The following is a 21,376-nucleotide window of genomic DNA, read 5'->3' on the forward strand; positions in this document are numbered from 1 at the left end:
AAAAACAACTAGCAACAACATTCGCTGCCGCCCCGCCGGGCCGGGCCAAAGGAGCGCGGGGGACTCTGCCCCGAGCTGCCGCCCCGCAGCCCGTCCTCCGCACCGAAGCAAGGGACACTCGGAGCAGCGCAGGCCAGGGGCCACCCGCGCGCCTGGTCCCGTACAGCAGGAGCAGGCAGGAGCCAGAGGCAGCGCTGCGCTCCGCCGGCAGAGCCGGGGCTCGCGCAGGGCCACGCGCAGGGCGCCCCAAGGGCAGCTCCCGCAGCGATCACCCGCTGAGCGGGCCCGGCCCCGCCGGCAACCCCCCGCCCCAGGGCACGGCCTGGAAGAGGTTCAGCCAGGCCAGCAGGGCGGCCGCCGCCCCCCGCCTGCCCAGCAGCCCAGGCTGGGAGCAGAGCAGGGACCGCCAGGCTCTTACCTGGGCACATGGCCTGGGCGCTGCGGCTCGGCTCAGCTCAGTTCCCCCGCCTGCCGCCAGCTTGAGTGGCACCTGGAGGCCTGGCCGCGCAGCCGGCGACCACCCCGCCCCTTCCCGCACTGGAGCGGAGCCGAGCCGAGCCCCCGCCGCCTGCTCCCTGCAGCCACCGTGGAGTCGCAGCCGCCCGCTTCCTCTCTCCACCCACCGCCACCTGCTTCGGCTCCTCCCCTCCCCGGGCGGAGACCCGAGAGCGCCCGCCTGCCTCCCGCGCGCACACGGCTCAGGGCTGGGAGCAGTCCCAGTCCGCCACGCGAGAGTCCTAGTCCTAGTCCTCTGGCAGGGCTGGCTGCACAGAGCCCTGGCGCCGCCTGGAAACCGAGCTGGGGAGGCCCCGCGCGAGGCCCGGGGGTGGAAGTGCGCAGGTCCGAAGGGGATTTGGGACCGTACTATCCAGTCTGGGGGCGAGTCTGATCTAACACCCTTAGCCCCTAAAAGAAAAGGTTATTTTTTCTCTCCTGAGCCCATCCTTTATTTGCAAGTAGGCCAGGGCTTATTTGGGGCTATTCATTAGAGCCCTGCGGGGATACAAAAATGTGGATCCCCCATGTCAGCAAGAATCACCTGGTATCTCACCGTCTGTTATCTGCATCGCACCGCAGCCCGCACCAGCAGCAGCTGCTGAACCTCAGTGCCTCGAGGAGCGTCTCGGCTGTGCGCTCGCGTGTGACAGCGTAGTGCATGCAGGAGCGCAAAGGCGGGCAAGCAAGCAGCTGTCTGCAGGTCAAGTCAGTGACTTTGCTCTCCAGACACAGCTGTCTTCCCTCTCCAACTGACCTGATAGGGCGTAATGGCAACGAAGTCGAGAGAGTTTCCTAAATTGCTTGGCTGCTTAAACTGCGGGATAGGAGCATGGGGGACTTTGTGGCCTGTCTTGATCTATCACCTCCTGTTTCTCTGTGTGGGGAAGGTGGAGGAGAGAAGTTAGGATCTGGAAGGTGGGAAGCAGCCTTAAAGGCTGTGAGCTGCAGACAGCAGTTTTCCTGCACCTTTGAGATCCTTTATTTCTGGGTGGCCAAATTTACTGACCCCCTGAGATACTCCTCCCTGCTGAGAAGAATCCTCTAGCCCCACCACGCTGCCCTAGAGCAGAAGTTCTGAGCTCCCCACCCCAGTCTGGTAGGCGGAGAATGGGGGGTGTATAGGGGGCTCTACGAGCCACACTTTAAGTGTAAAAGAGCCGCATGCAGCTCACAAGCCACAGTTTGGCCACCCCTGCTATAGTTAGAGCCCTGATAGGATATAAAATTTGTATCCGCATCCAATCCGCCATGCCCAAAAACAGTCCGCTACCATCCTTGGATATAAAGTGGATATCTTTGGATTTGCAGGGCTCTATTTATTTGGAAGCAGCAGACAGAGACTGTTTTTGTCTTGATCTGCTCCAGCATCACTTTGCATGCTAGTGGTAAATGAGTTTTTATTTTATTATGGGCGTTATCACTGTTAAAGAAAGATGATGAAAGAGGGAGTGTTATATCTGAGGTAACATAGAGCAAGGGCATGGAAACAAGGATTTCTGGGTTCTAGTCCCAGTTTTGCCACTATTGTGGTCACATAGGGCCTGATCCTTCAAAGACATATTTACACATATGAGGAGTCCCAGTGAAATCATGTTTTTAACTTCAGTCCACTAGGACTACCCACCTACTTGAAGTGAAATGTATAAGTTTCTGCAAGGGCTAAATGTATCTGTACCTCAGTTCCCCATCTATACAATAAAGGGGGAAAAAGCCTTATCACAATTTAGCAAACACTCTGTAATCTGGTTTAATGAATGCAATAGAGCTGTTCATATTTTTATTTTATTTTCATACAAAGTTTCATTCAAAACATTTCCGGTTTTTAAGTTTTCAGTGAAAAAATTGAAACTAAATGCATTTTTTTCATAGTTGTATTTTGTTTTTCACCCTTTTTAAAAAGCTTTACCATTTTTTCCACTGCACTGAGGCACCTGTCTGCATCTTGAGATAAAAATCTGTCCCTAAGATGCTTTTGGAAAATGGGACTTAAGGCTTCTAGGCCATTTAGGTTCTTTTAAAAATTTTATCCTAAGTGATTTGCTGATGACCACACAGCAAGTCATTGTCAGAGATGGGATTTGAATTTAAGTGGTCATGGCTCTCACTTCTGTACTCAGGCTACTAGACCACATCTCTTTCTAATTAGGTAAATACATAATTAGCCTCTCCCTACCACTTTCATTCACTAATTTTTACACTCTAATAATAACTGCCTTTATTTTTAAGATGTACCACAAAGAGGACAGATGTATCATAGTAGAAGAAACATTTACAGTTTCCCCCCATTTCCATTCTTTTTTATGTTTTAAAGGTTGACATTCTGACTGCAGATGACCCTGCAAAGATGCCCACACCACTTAAGCCCTTAGAGACAAAATCCTATCCTAGAATAGTCTAAGGGAGTTTTGTCATTGACTTCAGTGAGGTTGGCATTTAGACCCTGATCCTGCAAACACTTATGCATATGCTTAACTTTAAACATAAATAATCCTATTCTCTTCAAGGGGACTACTGGCTTATAAAGTTCCAAGGTATGTTTACACTTCAAGCAGTTCAGTGGCAGTGCTGCAGCTATGTCACTGTAGCAATGTAATATAGATGCTTACCACAGGAACAGAAAGGGTTTTTCTGTTGCTCTAATAAGTCCAACTCCTCAAGAGATGGTAGGCTACAATGGTGGAATAATTCTTCTGTGACTTAGCGGTGTCAACACTAGAATTTAGATTGATTAACAAATTTTTCCACACCCTTGAGTAACATAGCTAGATTGACCTAAATTTTAGGTGTAGACCAGGACTAAGTCTTTGCAGGAGCTGGGTTCTAGTTCTTAATGTGGGGTTTATGTGGGGTGGCGAGCAATGAGTAAGTTCTCTGCACTGGGTGGAATTTCAAGCAAAATGAAAAAAATATTTCAAAGCTGCTGTAAAATTCCCTGTGAATATATTTTAAAGCATGCTCAATTCCAAGAAGCTGAGACGTTTATGCCAACCCTCAAATTCCTATTCTGACTGAAAATAAAATTTGTCAGAGAAGTGCCAAACAAATATAGTATGCCATTTTAATGTCCGTTGAACAACTGAGACACTGTTATGACACTAACACATTCCCAGTTTTCAGATTCTGGAGTAGGTCAGTAATTTGAATCTGAAAGATCCTTTGCATCTCAAGAATTTCTCAGGTGATATGCAATCCATCATGCCATGATGGAATTATAGCCAGTATTGCTTTAATTTCCTTATGTTTATGTTAGTTTCTGTCACCATCTAGGAATATATTGCAACTGAAATCACAGAAACAAGGTTTCAATAACAGTACAGTATGGCGCTGATCTTGGTTAGAGTCTCTGAATGCTACTATAATACAAGTAAATAATATTTGCTTTGTGGACGTATGAAGATACAGACTGTTCCCCCAAGAATCATGCATTTAGCATTTAAAAATAGAAATACTTTAAGTGTAAAGATGTTGTGTAGTTGTGTTAATTGAAGCCCTAAAGAGGCAGGAATGGCTGTAAGATACAAAGGCAAATAGATAAAATATTTTCATATAGAGTATTTCATCCATGTTCATTGGACACAGATATCACCTTTAGTCTGACACTAATTACACTAATACTGACAAGATTGCAGTTAATTTAAGTCATGACCTATTTTAGGGCTCAATTATGGCTCTGCAGAGGCTGAGCAGTTCTGGGAGAGGAAGAAAGTGGTGCCCCAAAGCAGGGATGGTGGGAGGCACTGTGTTTTTGTAAATCACAATACATCCTGAAGCTGTGACGAGAAGGACTTTCTGCACCTGTATAAGGCATGTGGCCACTAGCCAGTGACTCCTCCTGCATCTTCACTACGACAGTTCTGGTTGCAGGGTGATGGGAACATGGAACTTGAGGTCATTAGTGCAGCTGCCAGGTATTTACAGCCAAATAATGGTTGCCCCCATAGAGGGAAAAGGCTCCCTCTGTCCTGTCTATAGTCTAACATTGCAATGCTGAAGCAGCCATAAGTTATAGAACAAGTTTGGATTTTCTTCTAAAAGATCTGCTCTGGGAATGATTGTGGGGAAGCTCTATGGCCTGTGTTATAAAGGTGGTCAAACTAGATGATCACAATGATCCCTTCTGGCCTTGACATCTATAATTTGGCCCTTACTATTCAAGCTACAGAGCTCTGACACGGGATTTAGGCAGCCACATAAAACAGCAGTGGAGCAAATGCAAAAATTGTATGGCCTACTTTATTCAAAGTGTTGGGGTCTGCGTGTTTGAAATATGTGCATAAATAAACATTTAGATGACTGGGAGACCAATCTATTGTACACAGGAGCTTAAGTTGGGAATTTCTGTTCACTAAGGTATGTCTAAATTAGGGTGACCAAATGTCCTGATTTTCATAAGGACAATCCTGATATTTGGGGCTTTGTCTTACGTAGGTGCCTGTTACTCCCCACCTCAGTCTCGATTTTTCACACCTGCTATCTGGTCACCCTCGTCTAAATTAGGTCTATATCTCTTCCTTAAACACTGTTTCCCTGCTGCAGTGAAAGGCTATGGCAAGTCAGATGAACCTATGCATAAAATTAATTACTGTCCTTGTTTAGCAGGATGCCACTGGGTAAGCCATTACTGGTGAGTACACACATGAGAACAGACAAGAGGGACCAAATTTCACCAACACTCATTTGCTGGGACTGCTGGAAATTAATAGCATGGGGTGTGACCACCCGATTTTATCTGATAATCCCTGTTCAGTCCTCCAAAGAAAGGTGGAAAAACAGCAGAGTTTCTGCCAGGTACCCTGGGGAAAGATTTCTTCCCCACCCAAAATGTAATGTTCAAATTAACCCTGTGCATGTGATCAAGAAACACAATAGTTAAACATTTATCCCCATTCATACACCCTCAATGAAACTGGTCTCCAAGTAATTGTTCTTTTCCCGTTTTTATTCCTAGTAAGTGGATTTTACCAGTATCTGTAGGGACAGAGAATTTCAAATACTAATAATCCTCTGATAAGACCCTCCAAGGATTTACTAATGAGTGCACCTCATCATGCTGTGATCTCCTCCCACTCTTTCCACTCCGTTACAGAAAAGAACACAGTCATGGAAAACATCATAATTCCAGTCTATGGCTGAGTAAATTATTTTCATGCTGTCAAAGTGATACACCGTTCATAGCTACAAAGTTTCCAATAGAAAATTACTGTTAGCATAAACAAAACCTTCAGGTATTAGCTTGCACCAGCAAGATTGCTGGGGGTGAATTCAAACCAATAAAGGGATAAGGCCTTTCAGAACAAGTGCTGTTTAGCTTGTGTTTGTGCTTTTCAAAGCCACCTAAAGGGACCTGGACATCTGAACAAAGCCACCTAAAGGGATCTGGACATTAAGATTAATAAGAATTGGGCATCCAAATCTTCTGGGAGACTTTGAAACTCTCAATCTGCGAAGAATAGAGAGAACTCAATATGCCAATGAAAGGTGCAAATGGGGAACGAAAGGGGACTCCATCTACTGGGGGTGAGAAGATAAGGGGACCGGAATGCTGTTAGGAGGCTATGTCTGCATCTTGTCCTGAGTATCCTGGCTGTGGACCTGGAAATATCTAGGAACTTTGCCATACTTTTTCCATTATCATTGTGTGTGCAAATTGACAGTGACAAGCAGTCATATGCACCTGTCCACTATATCATGCAAAGGGGAATGAATTAATGCACTTTAACTCCACTGAAATGTGTCTGTGGAGCCTGCAAAGAGGAGCATGCTAGCCTTGTGCAATAGAATTGCTGTCAGCCTCTCTGCAGCATCAAAGCACATATTCTGTGCACATACAATGCTGGAGTAGCAGTTGCAGTCCACCTGTGTCAGATCCACAGTCCTCTCTCTGCCCCTGTTGCTCCAACCCGACTTCATTCCACAGTGATCTTTAACACTGACCTATGAAGACCTGTCACAGAGACCACAGTATGCCAAAAAGCACAGGCATTCCTGCATGGCCACACCATCATCTGACTGTGGGGGTCAGGGTGTCGTGCTGCCCACTGCAGTGGCTCTTCAAACCAATAATGGATTTCACCCTTTGTGTCTCACTTTCCCCGTTTGTAAAGAGATCCTTATCTCACAGAAATGTTGCATTGACAAATGAATGCCTGTGAATGCATAACATGCTATATCATTGATAAGAATTAATGCGTAACTCTAGGATTGTGTTTGCTGATGCATTTTCATCTGTCCCTCTCCCCTCTTCTTGGTAATTCATCTTCATTAAAATAACATAATATAAGGAAAAAATTACTGGAAAAGAATTAATTAACATAAGAACCAAGAGCAGAACAAATGACTTAATATTTATATTCAATAATACTTAGGTCCTAATGGACATAGGAAGATCTGGTGCCTGCACCCAAGAGCTTGTAGTCTATGGTCTCAATCCTGAAGTTGGGCATATTCCTGGCTTTACACATGCAAGTAGTTCCACTAAAGACAATGGGACTTTGACTTGTATAAAATTAAGTATATATGAGTAATTGGTTGCAGGACTGGGACCTAAAAATCCAAACAACCTACAAGGGATGTGGGAGATGGATACAATCAGAATATATAGTTTAATACACTACTATATTATTTTTATTTTAAAAAAATCTACATAACATAACTACATAAGACTATGTCTTCGTTTGTTAATTTCTGATAACAGCCACCATGGAGGAAGTTCTTGAAAGGAGCTGAAGGAGGAGAGGGCAGAAGCCTTATGCATTTGTTCAGAAAAATAATTCCATGTGTGGATGAGGAAGAAAAGAATGAGAAAGAGGAGCCAAGATGGAAAGAATAAAACAAAATAAGTGACTCAGGTACAGCTAAAGGTGCAGCAAAAGCCTGAGATGGAGAAAATGAAGCTAGAAGAAGAGAAGGAAGAAGAAGATACAGTAATTATGTTTGGACTGGAAAGGAGGATTCAGATGGGGGAAATCTGGTGAGTAATAGGGCTAGAGGGACAACTGAAGCTGTTAATATACATTATAAACTGTTTCCTCATTATCACAAAAGTGATACTTGATTGATGTTTCTGCACCCATCTGATAAGCTTTGCCTGATGATTTAATTGGTTTCGAACACCTGAGTTGCCATGTTAAGTCCATTGCTCACACAGGGCCCGATCCAGCACCTACTGAATCCAATGAGATTTTTGCCACTGACTTCAATGGGAGCTGAATCGGGTTCAAATGAAGCATTAAGAAACTTCTGCAAGATTAGATCCTGTGGTGACTCCTGTGCTTTGAATGCACAATTTGAAAGGTTTGGATCAATACAGGACGTGTACTGTCTTAAATCTAGAGTCTCAGCAGAAGTCAGGTCAAAAGCTTCTCAGAAATACCTGTGCAGTGGGCACAGAAACTGCGCTGAACTGTCCTATACTCTGAATTCTGACCTGGACGTGCCAGCTCTAAGGGTGAGAAAGTCCTTGTTTCTTCACGAAACTTCCTGAGACTTGATCTTGATGGAAAAGAATACAGCAAGTCACCAAGAAGGGCCTGGACCCTCTTCTGGTCAATAAATGAAAGGAGAATGCAGTTAATAAAAAGCCAAATCTAACAATCAGAAGCCCAAAGACAGTATTGCATTTGTAACAACTGTGGACATCTGTCCAACAACCGTGCCAAGAATTCAGCTAACAAGCAAAAAACACGACAAAAAATGAACAAGGCAGCGTTGTCTCATCGTGCAAATTGTATGGTACTGTTTAATGCAATTCAGAAAAGCACATACTCGGTAACTGTGACTGGCATAATGAAACAGGGCTGATGGAAGTCCCTGACTTGAGACCTGAGAGAATGTTTCAAGAGCAATATTTTCTGGGCAAATTTGCCCCAGTTAATGCTATATCCCAAGCCCATCTGTAACAGTCCCTGTGGCAAAAATTGTTAAGCTGGAATTGGGTTAGGGAAATATGAGGTAACCATTATTCATGACAACACAGAGAGACAATTTTATTATTATCTTTTTAGAACCATAAATGTACATGACATTTTAGGATAGCTAATGTTAGTCAAACAAGGAACAGAATCCATGCCCTTTGTGGGCTAAAGGTATGAGCAAGAACAATACAGAACAAAACAGGTAAAAACAGGAGAGGCTAGTGGATTTATAAGGAACCACTTTGACACTACAACTATTATTTGTATTGCATTGTAAAGTCAAATGAGAATACAGTAGGAGGAATGCCAACCTGCTGCTTCCTGCCAGCCTGCCCTAGTGTGCTAGGTCACTGCACACCACAGAATGTCAGAACATTACAATAATTAACAAAAGCCTTATTATTAACCAGTGCCCACAAGGCATACAATTTCCATGACAAGCAGGAAGCCAACAGTAAAATAGTGTCATAGGATGTTTGCGCTACTGAGGCTCTGGTAAGGTAATACAGCATAATATATAGAGTATAAGGGATAGTGTAAAATTAAGGTGGGTCTGAGTTTCAAAGTTCAGATCTCACCCATCTCTAACTAGATGCTGCAGGTTTCTCAGTTCTCATTTTGTTTACCCATAGACCTTTGTTCCTTCTGTAACTCTGAGGCTTAGCCAGGGAAAATCAGATGATTACAATTTATTTTTCCAAATGTGATGGAGCAACCACCTACTTTCAGCATAAGGTGCATTTTACTTCTCCCTACTCTACCCCACAGAGGTGTTGCAAAGTTTAATTTGTTATTGCTTGTAAAGTACTTTGAGATCCTCAGATGAAAGGCATGAAGAATGCAATGTATTATTGGGCTAAATCCTGCAGTCCACACACAGAACTAAATCCCTTCTGCTGAGCCAAGCCTGAGTGGTTAGGCTTGGTACAGGGGCCTCCTCCCCTGATCTCCCCCTGACCCAAGTTGGGAGTCATATGCAACCACAGAAGAAAGTAGGATTTGTTCCTCAATTCTTGCTCAGGCAAAACTCACTGAAGTCAGTAAACAACTCCAGGACTCTCTGCTCCCAATAAAGTCTGAAAATTATGCCTACATCCAAATGGAGCTGCCTGATATTGCACCATCTGAAGTCAATGGAAAGATTTATGGGCCTGTATCCTTAAAGGTAATTAAGCAGCTAACTTCTGTTGAGTTCAGTAGGAGTTAGGAGGCTAAATACCTTTGTGGATCTGGACCTCAGTGACTTCAGTGGGACTGGGATGTGCCCTGAGCACTACATGATTTGGCCCTTTATGATTATTTATATTGCACTGTGACAAAATATAGTCCTGCTCACTGATATACCTCTCAGCTGTACCTCCTTTTGAAGGACATGGCTCATTTTAATCTTTACATTTATTTACCATCCCCACAAATCTGGTGTCCACTTTTATTGTTGATCAGAAATACAGGATAATGAAACTGAGGTTACAAAGTTATTCACACTAAAGGAAGGAATACCACAGGTTTGCAGGTTTCCTGTTTAGAATTGTGTGTACCCCTCATTATGGGTCTTTGACCCAGGTTAAGAAGTAAACTTTATGGACTCTGTCCCCTGTCCTCTCTAATGTTAATTAAATACCCATGCAGATAGCACACTTTGTAACATCAAAGAGTATATTTTGCAAAAATTGTGCTTCTAACATAACTATATGTAGAATATTTGAAGACCTACTCTGTAGCATATTTGTTCAGTTAAAAATGTCAGATATGTAAATGATTTCTCCCAACAGTTGCATCTTGATTATTCATATATTCTATGAATAGCTAATTTAGCTTTTCAAGCCAAAAAGTGTCATTCTTATAAGTAATAATGTTGTTGACCAATGTGCTAGTGTCAGGTCTTGCTCTCACTGAAGTCATGATAGTTTAGCCATTGACTCCATTGATTTTACTGCAAGCAGGATTGGACCGTCAGTCTCACTTTCACAGTAGTATATGAAGGGATCTAAAATATTTTTCCATGTCACAGAATGCCGTCAATTATAAAACTGTATGCAGGAAATATTCTTTGCATGAGGGTTAAAATTACTTTGAAAGCATTTATTTTAAAATAAGACAAAATTAAATTAAATCAATGTGAATGCAAAATAAATAATATGCACCGGTATAAAAAATGGGGAAAAATACTACAAATACAATATTTAACCCCTATAGCAGTGGGCCTTTTACTTCATTCAGTTTTTCTACTTGCACCATTCAACATACAATAAATGGACTTAGTATTTAACTGTTACATTATTGAATTAAAATTATATTTAATAATTATCACACCAGCTTTAATCATTATAAGTAAATATACAAAACATAATACAGCATAAATTGCTAAAAGAAAAAACTGTATTTGTTTCTGGGGATTTAAATATGAAAGCTTTTACATTTGTGTAATACCTGGTCCAAATCCTCCAGTGTTAAGCACTGCAAATACTGACATTTATAAAGTCAATGGGAGTTGGGGCCTTGACCACAATGGGGATTTTGCACCTGAGTAGCTACTTTGCTGTAGCTGCACCAGGACAGACACTTCAGACTATAAGGTCAGAAGGGACCATTATGATCATCTAGTTTGACCTCCTGCACAACGCAGGCCACAGAACTTCACCAACCCCCTCCTGTAATAGACCCCTAACCTAAGAATGAGACCTACAGGCTGCACAGATGTAAGAACTAAGGACTTGCACCTCCATTTCAAACCAGGCGGGCCACATCAATGCAAGTCACTCTTTAAATCAGTATCCAGCCCTAGTGCAGACAAGCTGGACTGGTGTAATTTTCACAGGGAGAGGGGGTAAAATTTTCAAAAGTGCCTAAGTGACACAGAAGCCCAAGTCTCATTGGAAGTCAGTTGGAATTCGGCTCCTGAGATACTGAGGTGGTTTTGAAAATTGTACTCAGATTAAAACCCAGTGTGGAGATGGCTTCAGTAAGGTATGCATGTCTCTTTTCTGGATGGGTATGTGAAAATAAATAATACAGGGTGCACTATACACACATTTTCCAATTTGCTGGTAGCAAGACTGACTGGCAGAGGAACAGGGAGTTAATAAACTGCGTATAAAGGTTTAATGGAACAGAGGGACTGGCAGAACACGTTTTTGTAGACACAGAATTAAGGTATTGTCGCATGCAGAGTCTCCTTGTGGCAGCTTTGTTGCCTATGATCTCTCTAATAGCGTCAATGTTTCCATTAGTTCTTTGTCAGCTAATCTAGGCACTTTCAGTCTTGAAAGGGAAGATGCTGCTCTCAGTTTCCTAAATAGGATCCATTTTATCGCCATACAGGTTAAAAGAGATCCACAGTATTATTGATTTGGCAGGTTTAAACCTTCAAGATTTTCTAACAAACAAGGAGTTGGGATGAGAGTCACTAAAATTGTCTTATGTTAGCAAACAAATCCCTTTGTGACCTGGAGGCATTTACCCTGGGAGTAGCAGCAGGGGGCTGCATGAATTCCCCACTGGGATCTCTGTAGTTGAGCACTCTGGAGAGAAGGCACCCAAATCACTCTCTCTGGGCACCCTAGCCAGGCCATCTTTCTAGTCAGAGCTTGCACTGGTGGTCTCCTACATTCCCCACCAAGGGATGTGGCAGCTACCTGGCTCCACTGCAACTTGGTCCTCTGCTGGACAGAAAAGATGATCTTGTGGTTAAAGCACTGAACTGGGACTCAGGAGATTGGGAGGCAATTTCCAGCTCTGCTATAGATTCCCTGTGTGACACTGAGTAAATAATATCTGTGCCTCAGGCCAGGTCTACACCTAACTCTTAAGTCAGCCTGGGTACTGGGTCTTGGGCCTCAGTTCAGCCTCTGTCATGGGGTAGACACTTGTCTCACTGAGGACACATGAAACAGGTATGGGGAGGTGCCGGTCCATCTTCTTTGCCAGCACCCCATTTTCCCAGACAAAGGTGCACCCACAAACTAACTCCAACACCTTCTCCTGGCACTCCTCCCAGTCTGACGGGTCCCAAATATGTCTCTGCTCCAGTGCCATTCAGAGTGGACCTCAGGCCGCAAGTCTGGCTGTAATAGCAGCCCAGGTCATCACACTCAATTTATTGGGCATCCTCACTTAATATCTCCGGGCTTGCTCCATCTAAAGTGCAACACTGGACTTACCTCCTTCCCTGGCTGCCCCAGAAGTGCTTCCACTACATTTGGGACTGAATGGCATCCTGGCAGCTCCTGCGCAACCCTGTTTTCAGCTACTCAGGATCTTCCTTCACTGAGAGCCTCTTTGCAACTTCCCAGATCAGGGTATCCTCCAGTCTGGTCTCCCCTGGGAGCCACCACTAGTCTGCCACACTGCTCATGCTCAGCTACTTCAGCCTCAGAGAAGGCCCATTCCACTACCTCCCCCACTGAGGCAGGTTGGAATCGCCTTACCCAGCTCTGGGCTTCCCTTGGACCACTTGGTCTGTGATTTTCTATATGGAATAGTAGTTTCTGTGCATAGCCGCCAGGCAGCAAGGTCCCATAATCTGAGCCACTGCCATAGTCATGCCCCCTATGGGAATGGTTTGACTTGAAACAGCAGCAGTAACCTCTGGAGTCAGTCCCAGTCTATCAACAAGAGCAGCCTTCATCACAGTACTGGAGCCCACCTGCTTGTCACCTAATGCTCAATAGGCTTTCTGTAGTTGATACATTTTGTTTTACTGTTTTATCAAAATCAGTGTGCTTTGATTAAAGTGTTCGGGAAACTCCACTTAAGATAACAGGATTTGTGCATGTCATTTTCTATTAATAAATGATGGATTTTATATGAGCTTGTATAGTGTTTATATGAGCCCAGGAGAGGGCTGGCAGTACAAAATGTACATTTCTGAGGGAAAGCCTGGGACTGGGAACTTGCTGGAGTTGCTCTGCAGTGTAATTCATGAGTGGCTGGACATAGCACGCATACAGTACAATGGGGAGTAACTTACATGCTGCAGGCTATGTTTGTGCAGACCAGGAGTGGTAGCTCTCATAGCAAATCAGTGTAAAGGGCATCCCAGATTGGAGAACAGAGGGGACACAGTTGTTCAACAATCCAGATTGTACTGTGGGTAATGTCACAGGGCAGAGCAGTGTGCTCTTCAAAATGGCATTCCCCACCCAAAGCTGGACAGAACCACATCTAATTTTGTCGGAGTACCAGACTGGGGACAAACCTGAGAAAAACAGAATTGCACAGTTTAATACCAGACGAATTACCTGCCTATCCATGGACCAGCTGACCCATGCTACCCACTTTAGCATCAGCAGAATTCGCTAGAGGCCCTGGGCCCAGCTGCTTCTGCAACCACTCTTGTTGCTGCAAGTGGGCCTCCTGATATCATTGTTGAGCAGAAAATTGTGCCTTTTGCTGTTTCTGCAGGCTGTCTATCAACTGCAGGAACATAGCCTGGTCTGTTGCTGCAATGCGGCTGTCTGCTGCTGCTGCCCCATTACCAACAGAAGTGTCACCCCCTCCATCTTTCCTGATCACCCAAACTGTGTGAGGTGTCAGTCAACGTGCTCAAAGGCTCCAATTTCCCTTTGATTTCAAGGGCTGATCACCTGCCCACATTCTCTCCCACAAGTAATAGGCTGACCTTCCCTCTAGCTCACAGGGAACCCTGCCATACCCAGAGTCTCTTTCCTGGCTGTTTTATTTTCCCCAACCCAGGAAAATTTAACAAAATGATTTCTTCAGCTCCTGTTACACCCCAACTAGGGATTTTCCCCCTTTACCTCAGTCCTTCCTGTTTCTGGGCTTCCTGCATGAATTTTTGGTGCACTGTTCACTGAGCAGCACCATCCAGGGATCTCTCTTTGGAGGCCCTTTTCCCCCCAGCAGGTTCCAATTGCCTCCCCTCCCAGGGGTGTCTGGCAGCCTATGCCAGGGAACTTCCTGCTGCTCCTGTTTCTTGCAGCTCTGACTCTGACCACAGTGTCTCCCTCCCCTCTAGGCCCAGGTGCCTATTTTAAGCCTAATTAAGTAAGCTGGCCCCGCTCCCTTTTAAAGTGGCCAGTCACTCTATGATACGAAGACCACGTCTACATTACAAATTTACAGCAGTAGAACTATGTCGCTCAGAGGTGTGAAAAATCCACCCCCGAGCCATACAGTTCTACTGACCTAACCCACAGTATAGATAGCGCTGTCAATGGGACGGCTTCTCCCATCAACACAGTTACCACCTTTCATGGAGGTGGATTAGCTACGCTCTCCCGTCAGCATAGCAGCGTCCTCACGAAAGCACTGCAGTGGTCCTACTGCAGCTTTTTAAGTGTAGACCTGTCTTATGATACTAGTACTAATACCTAGCTCTCATATAGCACTTTTCATCTTTTAATCTCAAAGATGATCACTATCATAGTTCCCCTTTTACAGAGGGGGAAACTGAAGCACAGGGGAGGCTCTGATTTGCCCAACATCAAACAGGCCAGTGGTGTTGTGATGGGGCCACAATAATTATCAAGACAGAAAAGTTATGGTGGTGTAAGACCTGAATGAATCTAGCCCTGAGTGATATTCCTGGCTTACAAACGAATCATACCAGCAATGCAAAAGCTGTCTCAGACCCTCATAAGCATTGTTAACTGCTACAGAAGTTCCAGAGTCCCCCTCACAAACCAAATCCAGTGAATAACTGGATCCTCTGAGAACACTTGAGGGGGAAAAATAATCTTTGGGGATGGCACGGGAGGAAGTTAATACAGAAAATTATTCAGAAATAAATGTGGGAGAGTCACCATGACTAATCCACTACAACATGAAGCATCATCTTATTAGCAGAACATAAAACTGCTAGATAGCATCATAATCTGGGTCTCCAAAGAAACTAGAATCAAAATAAACAACAGCTACAGTATCATAGTGGCCAGAAACACCATCACCAGGAAATGGAAACTGACTAACAGTAAACATTGTGGAATTGTATCAAAGAACAAGTAAACTGACCAGTCAGGAAAAGAGAACCCCTAGGTTAAGAGACCAATAGATGGAAGAGTCTAAAGAGAATTCAGGCTCTTTATGGCTGCGGCTTGAATGTGTTTGGACACCAAACTACCCTTTTATCCTTACAAATGATCCTTTCAGGTCAGGTTTGAAGCACATTGGCAGTGCAGTGTGGGGAAGCTTAGCTGCTGCTTCCAATGCTATATGCATTCTGTACATAAAAGGCTTTGGTCTCCCGGGTTGTCAGTCCAGTACTTTGCACAGGGCACTAAATTCCCTGGGAAAAGATAGCAAAATTATTAAAAAACAAAGGAACAGGACGTAGCTTAAAACATACACACTGTAAAGAGTAGGGCCAGAATCTGATCTCATTTTTGTTGGTGTAAATACAGATTAACTCCACTGATTTCAGTGGAGTTAGTCCAGATTTACACCAGCACAGCTGAAATTAAAGTCTGGCCCTCAGTCTTCTAGCAGTTAAAATGCTGCCTCACCTGTCTAAAAGGAATCAATTGAAATTCAAACTGCAGGGTTTTATGCCATGATACAAACAGAAAAGCCAAACAAAAATCAGAAGATTTGAGAGTCAGTAGAATCCTAATGAGAATCTTCCTTTATTAATTCAAATTTCTTTTAACTCCCTCCTTCCTCCAGTCTTATGCCTTCTACAGCCAAGAACTCTTAGAGTGCTGATCACAGGTAGATAGTGGAGCAGGAGCACAGAAAAGTCTAGCACTTCCTCTTAATTTCAGCAAGACAGTGGCAAGTTTCCTGTTCTGTCATTTGCCCATACTACAGTAACAGCATTGTAACAGTAACAATAACATAGTCACTATAGATCCTGAGCCCTCATGTGTGAGAGGAAGTATATTCATATCCCAAACTTCTAGTATCTCTTAATATCCTTGAATTACATTTTTCTTGTTTAACCAATATTTTAATATAGTCCAGATCAAACTAAATGTGGGTTAGTGCACCAGTTCTTCACCTCTGGAGACCTGCATTTAAATCTCAATCAAACTGCAAGAGATATTTTGGGAAACAAGTGCCTTTAGAAAGGAGAATAATTAAAGAAAAAAAAATCTACCTCATTATTTCCTCCAACCCAGACCAACAGGCTGTGACATTCCATGGTGTGATCCAAACCGATGAGGGGCTGTCTCACCCCTGCCCTGCAGCCTTGGGTGTGTTACAATGCCTTGCTGCAACAGCTCCCACCTGGGCTGCTCAAACAGCCTTTCAGCATGCAAGTCATACCCCAAGGGTCTATGTGTAACTGCAGCCTGCTAGCCACATTTGGGTTACACCCTGGCTTTTACCTGCCTTGGTTACTTCTGCAGGGTGACCCCCCCACTCTCCCTGGTGGAGATTTCCCCCCCCAAGAAGTATGCTCTGTACTGTGCAGCTCTCTCTTGGACAGTCCAGGAATATTAGGTCCATTGTCCCATTAAGGGAACAATACCCAACAAACTTGCCATCTTAAATGGAGTTACCCAGACAATTTAACAAACACACTGAATTAGTTTTAATTAAGGAATAAAACAAGTTTATTTAATTACAAAGAGATTTTAAGTGAGTACAAATAATGAGGCATAAAAGTTAGAAATGGTTACAAGAAAAATAAAGATAAAATGCTTCCTAGTGCCTAACTTAAAACTATACTTGATTCAAAGTAAAGTCCTTAGCACATTCTTCTAACAGCATTACTGACCAATCTTTTCAGTCAACCCCTCCCCCAAACTTATGGCTATTTCGTTTGTCTTCTTAGATGCAAAGAGGGAAATGGACAGGGAAAGAAATAACTTGGGGTGTTTGCGCCTCACTTTTATAGCTCAGTCCCCCTCAAAGTTCTTTTCAATTGAGAGCAAGAAAATATTAAGTCTAGTTGGAAAAGGTGCTTCATGCTGTTTTCTTTCATCTGTGCATGCTGAGATGCAAATTTTCTTTCTTTCTTTTCTCTCTTGTTGTCTGAGGACTCTGTTTACAGCTTATGTACAAACTGAGGTAGCCACACATCCCTTTGTTTAAGATCTGTTGACCAGTTGTGCCTGATCAGGGATATGTGATTTTGAACAGGTCCCTTTAACATTACAGGGGGGGTGCGGGGGGGATTTCATAACTTTACATACAATGTTGCTACATACATTTCACTATATTACTACTAACCAAAGAGTTATTAATTTTCAAATGATACCTCGTGAGGCATATTTCATACAAAGATTACAACAATAGCGTGTAGGGTGCGAATACAAGGGTGCTTTCGGTTACACAGGCCCACTATTCTGACATTTTAGGATGACAATGCATTGTCAGTTGCACCCACAGAATGACTGGTGCAGATGCTTTAGTAGCTAGGTACTTACTGATTCCCATAACTACAGTGTCAGAGATTGTGCCTTCTATACTCTTTCAAGCCTTTTATTAACCCTCAGTGAGAAAACTCTGACTTTATCTACACAGGGAAAATGAGGTGTGTACAATTTAATTAGCACCTTTTAAAAATATTTCTTATCACACAGCAAAGGCAGAAAATATTTTGGTTTTGAAATGTGCTGGCTGGTTGTGTGCTCCCCATGACTAATACACACATTTTTAAACACCACTGTCTGTCAGAAATTATGACTTGTCTGCAAACTAATTTCAGACATCTCTGGGCAGGGATCTTGGATGAGTTCCTCCCCACCGCCATCCCACTTTGGGCCCTGTATCACCCAAGAGCTGGAGTGGCAGAAAGGGGGTCTAAATGCCATGTATTCAGCAAGGAGAAGATTCCCTCAGTGCAGTCTTTATGGAAGACACTGCCTTCTAAGGGCTCCCTCACAAGCCCTGGTGTAGGTGAGGTGCCAAGGGGCATGTTGGGAGAGAGGATGGCCCTGAAGGCTGTCTAAGTGCTTGTCAATACATAGAGCTCTGCAACTGCACTGCTGTAGCACTTAGTGAAGTCTCTAACTGTGCTGATGGGAGAGCTTCTCTTGTGGACACAGGTTGATGGGAGAAACAACTGTCTACAGAAGGCACTTGGTCAGTACAACTGCGTTGCTCAGGGGTATAGATTTTCCAGTGATATCATCATACACCAACATTAGTTCATAGACCAGGGCTAAGAGTATGTGTACACTACAGAAGTGCAGCTGTGCCAATGTAGGGCCATAGCATAGACACTTCCTATGTTGACAGATGGGGGTTCTCCATTGATGTAGTTAATCCACTTCTGAGAAGCAGTAGCTGTGTCTACACTGGGCTTGGATTGATCTAACCATGGCACTCAGGGCACAAAATTTTTCACAACCCTGAGTGATGTAGTTAGGTTGATCTAATTTTTAAGTGTAGACCAGGCCTAAGTTTCACTGGTGGCCTCTCCAGTTCCCAAAGAGTCCATGATCAAGCGCAGGACACCAAAGTGGTTTAAAGTCTCCTTAGCACCCTTCTTGAGTTGCAAATTCTGTGCTATGCTCCTTAGCAGTCCAAAAATCTCACCTTTTGTGCTATGAGGTCTTCAGCATTCTCTCAGTGCTGTATAAATAATAAATACCACTATGTTCTGCTTTCTCCTGACAGCAGCATGTCAGGGCTAGACCCCTCCGCTTTCTCTGCTAATCAGACTTTCCTTCTGCTGATCTGTACTAAAGCAAGCCAACATAAAGAGAGGAGGTTCACAGGAGTTCAGCTGATGTGTGTCAGAGGTTGAAGGTGCACACACTATCTGAACATTTAAGCTCTATAGCACGGAAGTACCCACGAAGGTGTTAGCCCTAACATACTGTTTTCCCCATTGTAAACTGAAGGGCTGATATCCTGTTAACCAGGTCTTGACTAACACTGCCTCCACCAAGATGAAATTCTACCCTCATTGGTGAGCCTGCAGGCTCAGACATTGAGCATGCCGCTGTTGTATGGCTTGTTCAGTGTGCTATTAGCAAAGATGAATTTGTTGGGACAAAACTCAGTTGCAAACAAGTGTGGGAAAGCAAACATACTGTACCTTATAAGTGACTGAAAACTGATGATCTTTTTTAACATTTAAATATAAAGGCCAAATTCTGTCCTCTAATGCTCACACAGATATCCCTGCAGGGGGACATTGACATGCTCACTTCCATTGACATACATCTCTCTTCTAAAGGTATGGTGTACATTTAGACAAGAGTGATTATAGTTTTGGGTCTGGTCCTTTTAAGACATCTCAGACTGGGCATCAAAAGCCAATAGTCGCTTTTGAAAATTCAAGCCACTGCATTTGAGCTTTACTAATATGTTCCATTCACTCTTTCATTTCCTTTTCCATAACAGCCACCCCCAAAACACATTTCATTTGCTTTCCATATTTTTCTTCACTCTCAAAAGTGAATTCATTCATCTAACCCCCTGCAGCCCACAGACATTTAAAAAAAGCAATGACTTTGGTTTGACTTGCACTCAACGTCTTACTTGCAGCGTTTGAAGTAGCACTTCTCTATTTTTGGACCATTTTTTAAATTTGAGGCTAAATTTAGCAGCCACCCCGGTAAATTTAACCTCAAATACTGCCTGCGTAGGACGTATGTTTTGTACATAAGTCATTCGTTTCCCTTTTCTTTGTTATCCACTCCACCCACTCCTACACTCACCACAGTTAAATGAGCATGTCAAGCAGAACCTCTGTGCTTGGTTAGTGGCATTAGCAAGAGGAAGTGCAATCAGACATTTTAACTTTTGGTTAGTGGCTTCAGTTTGGAAGTGATGGGACAACATTACCCCTTTTTGACCTGAGTAACTAATCAAAGTTTGGGACCCTGAGAATGCTCTAGTTGGGAGCAGAAATTGGTGGAGTTTGGTATCTTATTGGATGGAATCATTTATTTTTTACAAGGAATGTACAAAGTGTGTCTCCAAACACAGGAGGAATCAGGAACAGAAAGAGCAGTTGCTTAGCTTACACAACCCCAAGCCCCTTCAGCCAGCACCAGACCCAAAAGCTCCCCCAATCCTGTTTTTTTCTGTAATACAATGTGCTTGCAGGCTGCTGCCTGGCTTTCTTCCTGCCTCTCTAGCCTAGTCTACACTAGAAAATTAAATCAGCTTAACTACATTGCCCAGGCATGTGAAAGATCCACACGCTGGAGTGATGTAGTTAAGCCGACCTAAGTCCCCGTGTAGACAGTGCTAGGTTTATTCCATCAACATACCCCAAGAGGTAGTAGTTTAGCTATACTACCAGGAAAACCCCTCCCATTAGCATAGATAGTGTCCACACTGAAGCCCCCCCTCAAATTCTCAGCAAAAACCCTCCACCTACTCAATACAAACCCCTGGGTTGGTTCCACAACACTCTTTTGTCTTAGGTGGAGGCTTCTGATGAACTGATCCTGACAGTTATGTTAAAAGAGTTAGTTCACACCCTTCAATCTCAGCAAGGTTTTAACTCTACCCATAACAAGATTTCATCACGCTTCAAACAAGAAGTACAACATTTTGCTCTGATTCTGGAAGTGTGTGTGTGAATAGCTTTACTCACATGAGTAATCACATTGAAGTCAATAGGATCAGGCATATGGGAATATACCAACTACCATATTGCATCAGATCAGAGTTCTTTAAAGTACTTTATTTTGTTTCCAACAATGCCAGTATCAGAATCTTCAGAGGAAGGTGCAAGAAATCCTGATGGAAAATTATAGTATAACCTGCTCATAGGAGAGGTTTTTTCTTCTTAACCCCATCATTAAGAAATGGCTTATGCCCTGGCCTGAGGATTTATATCCCTTTCTAAAATAATCCTGTCTGACATCACTGTGGATGTTTCCGTTATCCATACACAAATTATTTTTTATGTTCCGCTATTAGCATCAATGAAATCTAATGACTGAGAGTTAGCCATAGGCTAGCTGCACTGTGTAAAATGGTGTTTTCTTCTATGTGTTTCAGTTTCACTGAATGTTCCCTTGTTGTATTATGAGAAATGGGAAGTACCTTCTCAATGTGTTATTTTGAACACTTCTGTCATGTCCCTCCTTATT

At 43.4% G+C, this 21,376-nt stretch overlaps 1 protein-coding gene across 4 annotated transcripts in view; it reads right to left on the bottom strand.

Moving 5' to 3' along the window:
• SH3BP2 (SH3 domain binding protein 2) overlaps nt 1–666 on the bottom strand; it is a 59,113-nt gene extending 58,447 nt beyond the window's left edge. For all 4 annotated transcript variants that reach the window (XM_067558923.1, XM_067558921.1, XM_067558919.1 and 1 more), the window contains exon 1: nt 419–666. The gene's annotated coding sequence lies outside the window, so the exon portion shown is untranslated. The remainder of the gene's footprint in view (nt 1–418) is intronic.
• Between the last annotated feature and the right edge of the window lie 20,710 nt (nt 667–21,376).

The sequence above is a fragment of the Emydura macquarii genome, unplaced genomic scaffold (assembly GCF_026122565.2).
Source record: "Emydura macquarii macquarii isolate MOO-44397 ecotype Brisbane River unplaced genomic scaffold, CSIRO-AGI_Emac_v2 contig_2199, whole genome shotgun sequence".
NCBI classification, from domain to species: domain Eukaryota; kingdom Metazoa; phylum Chordata; order Testudines; family Chelidae; genus Emydura; species Emydura macquarii.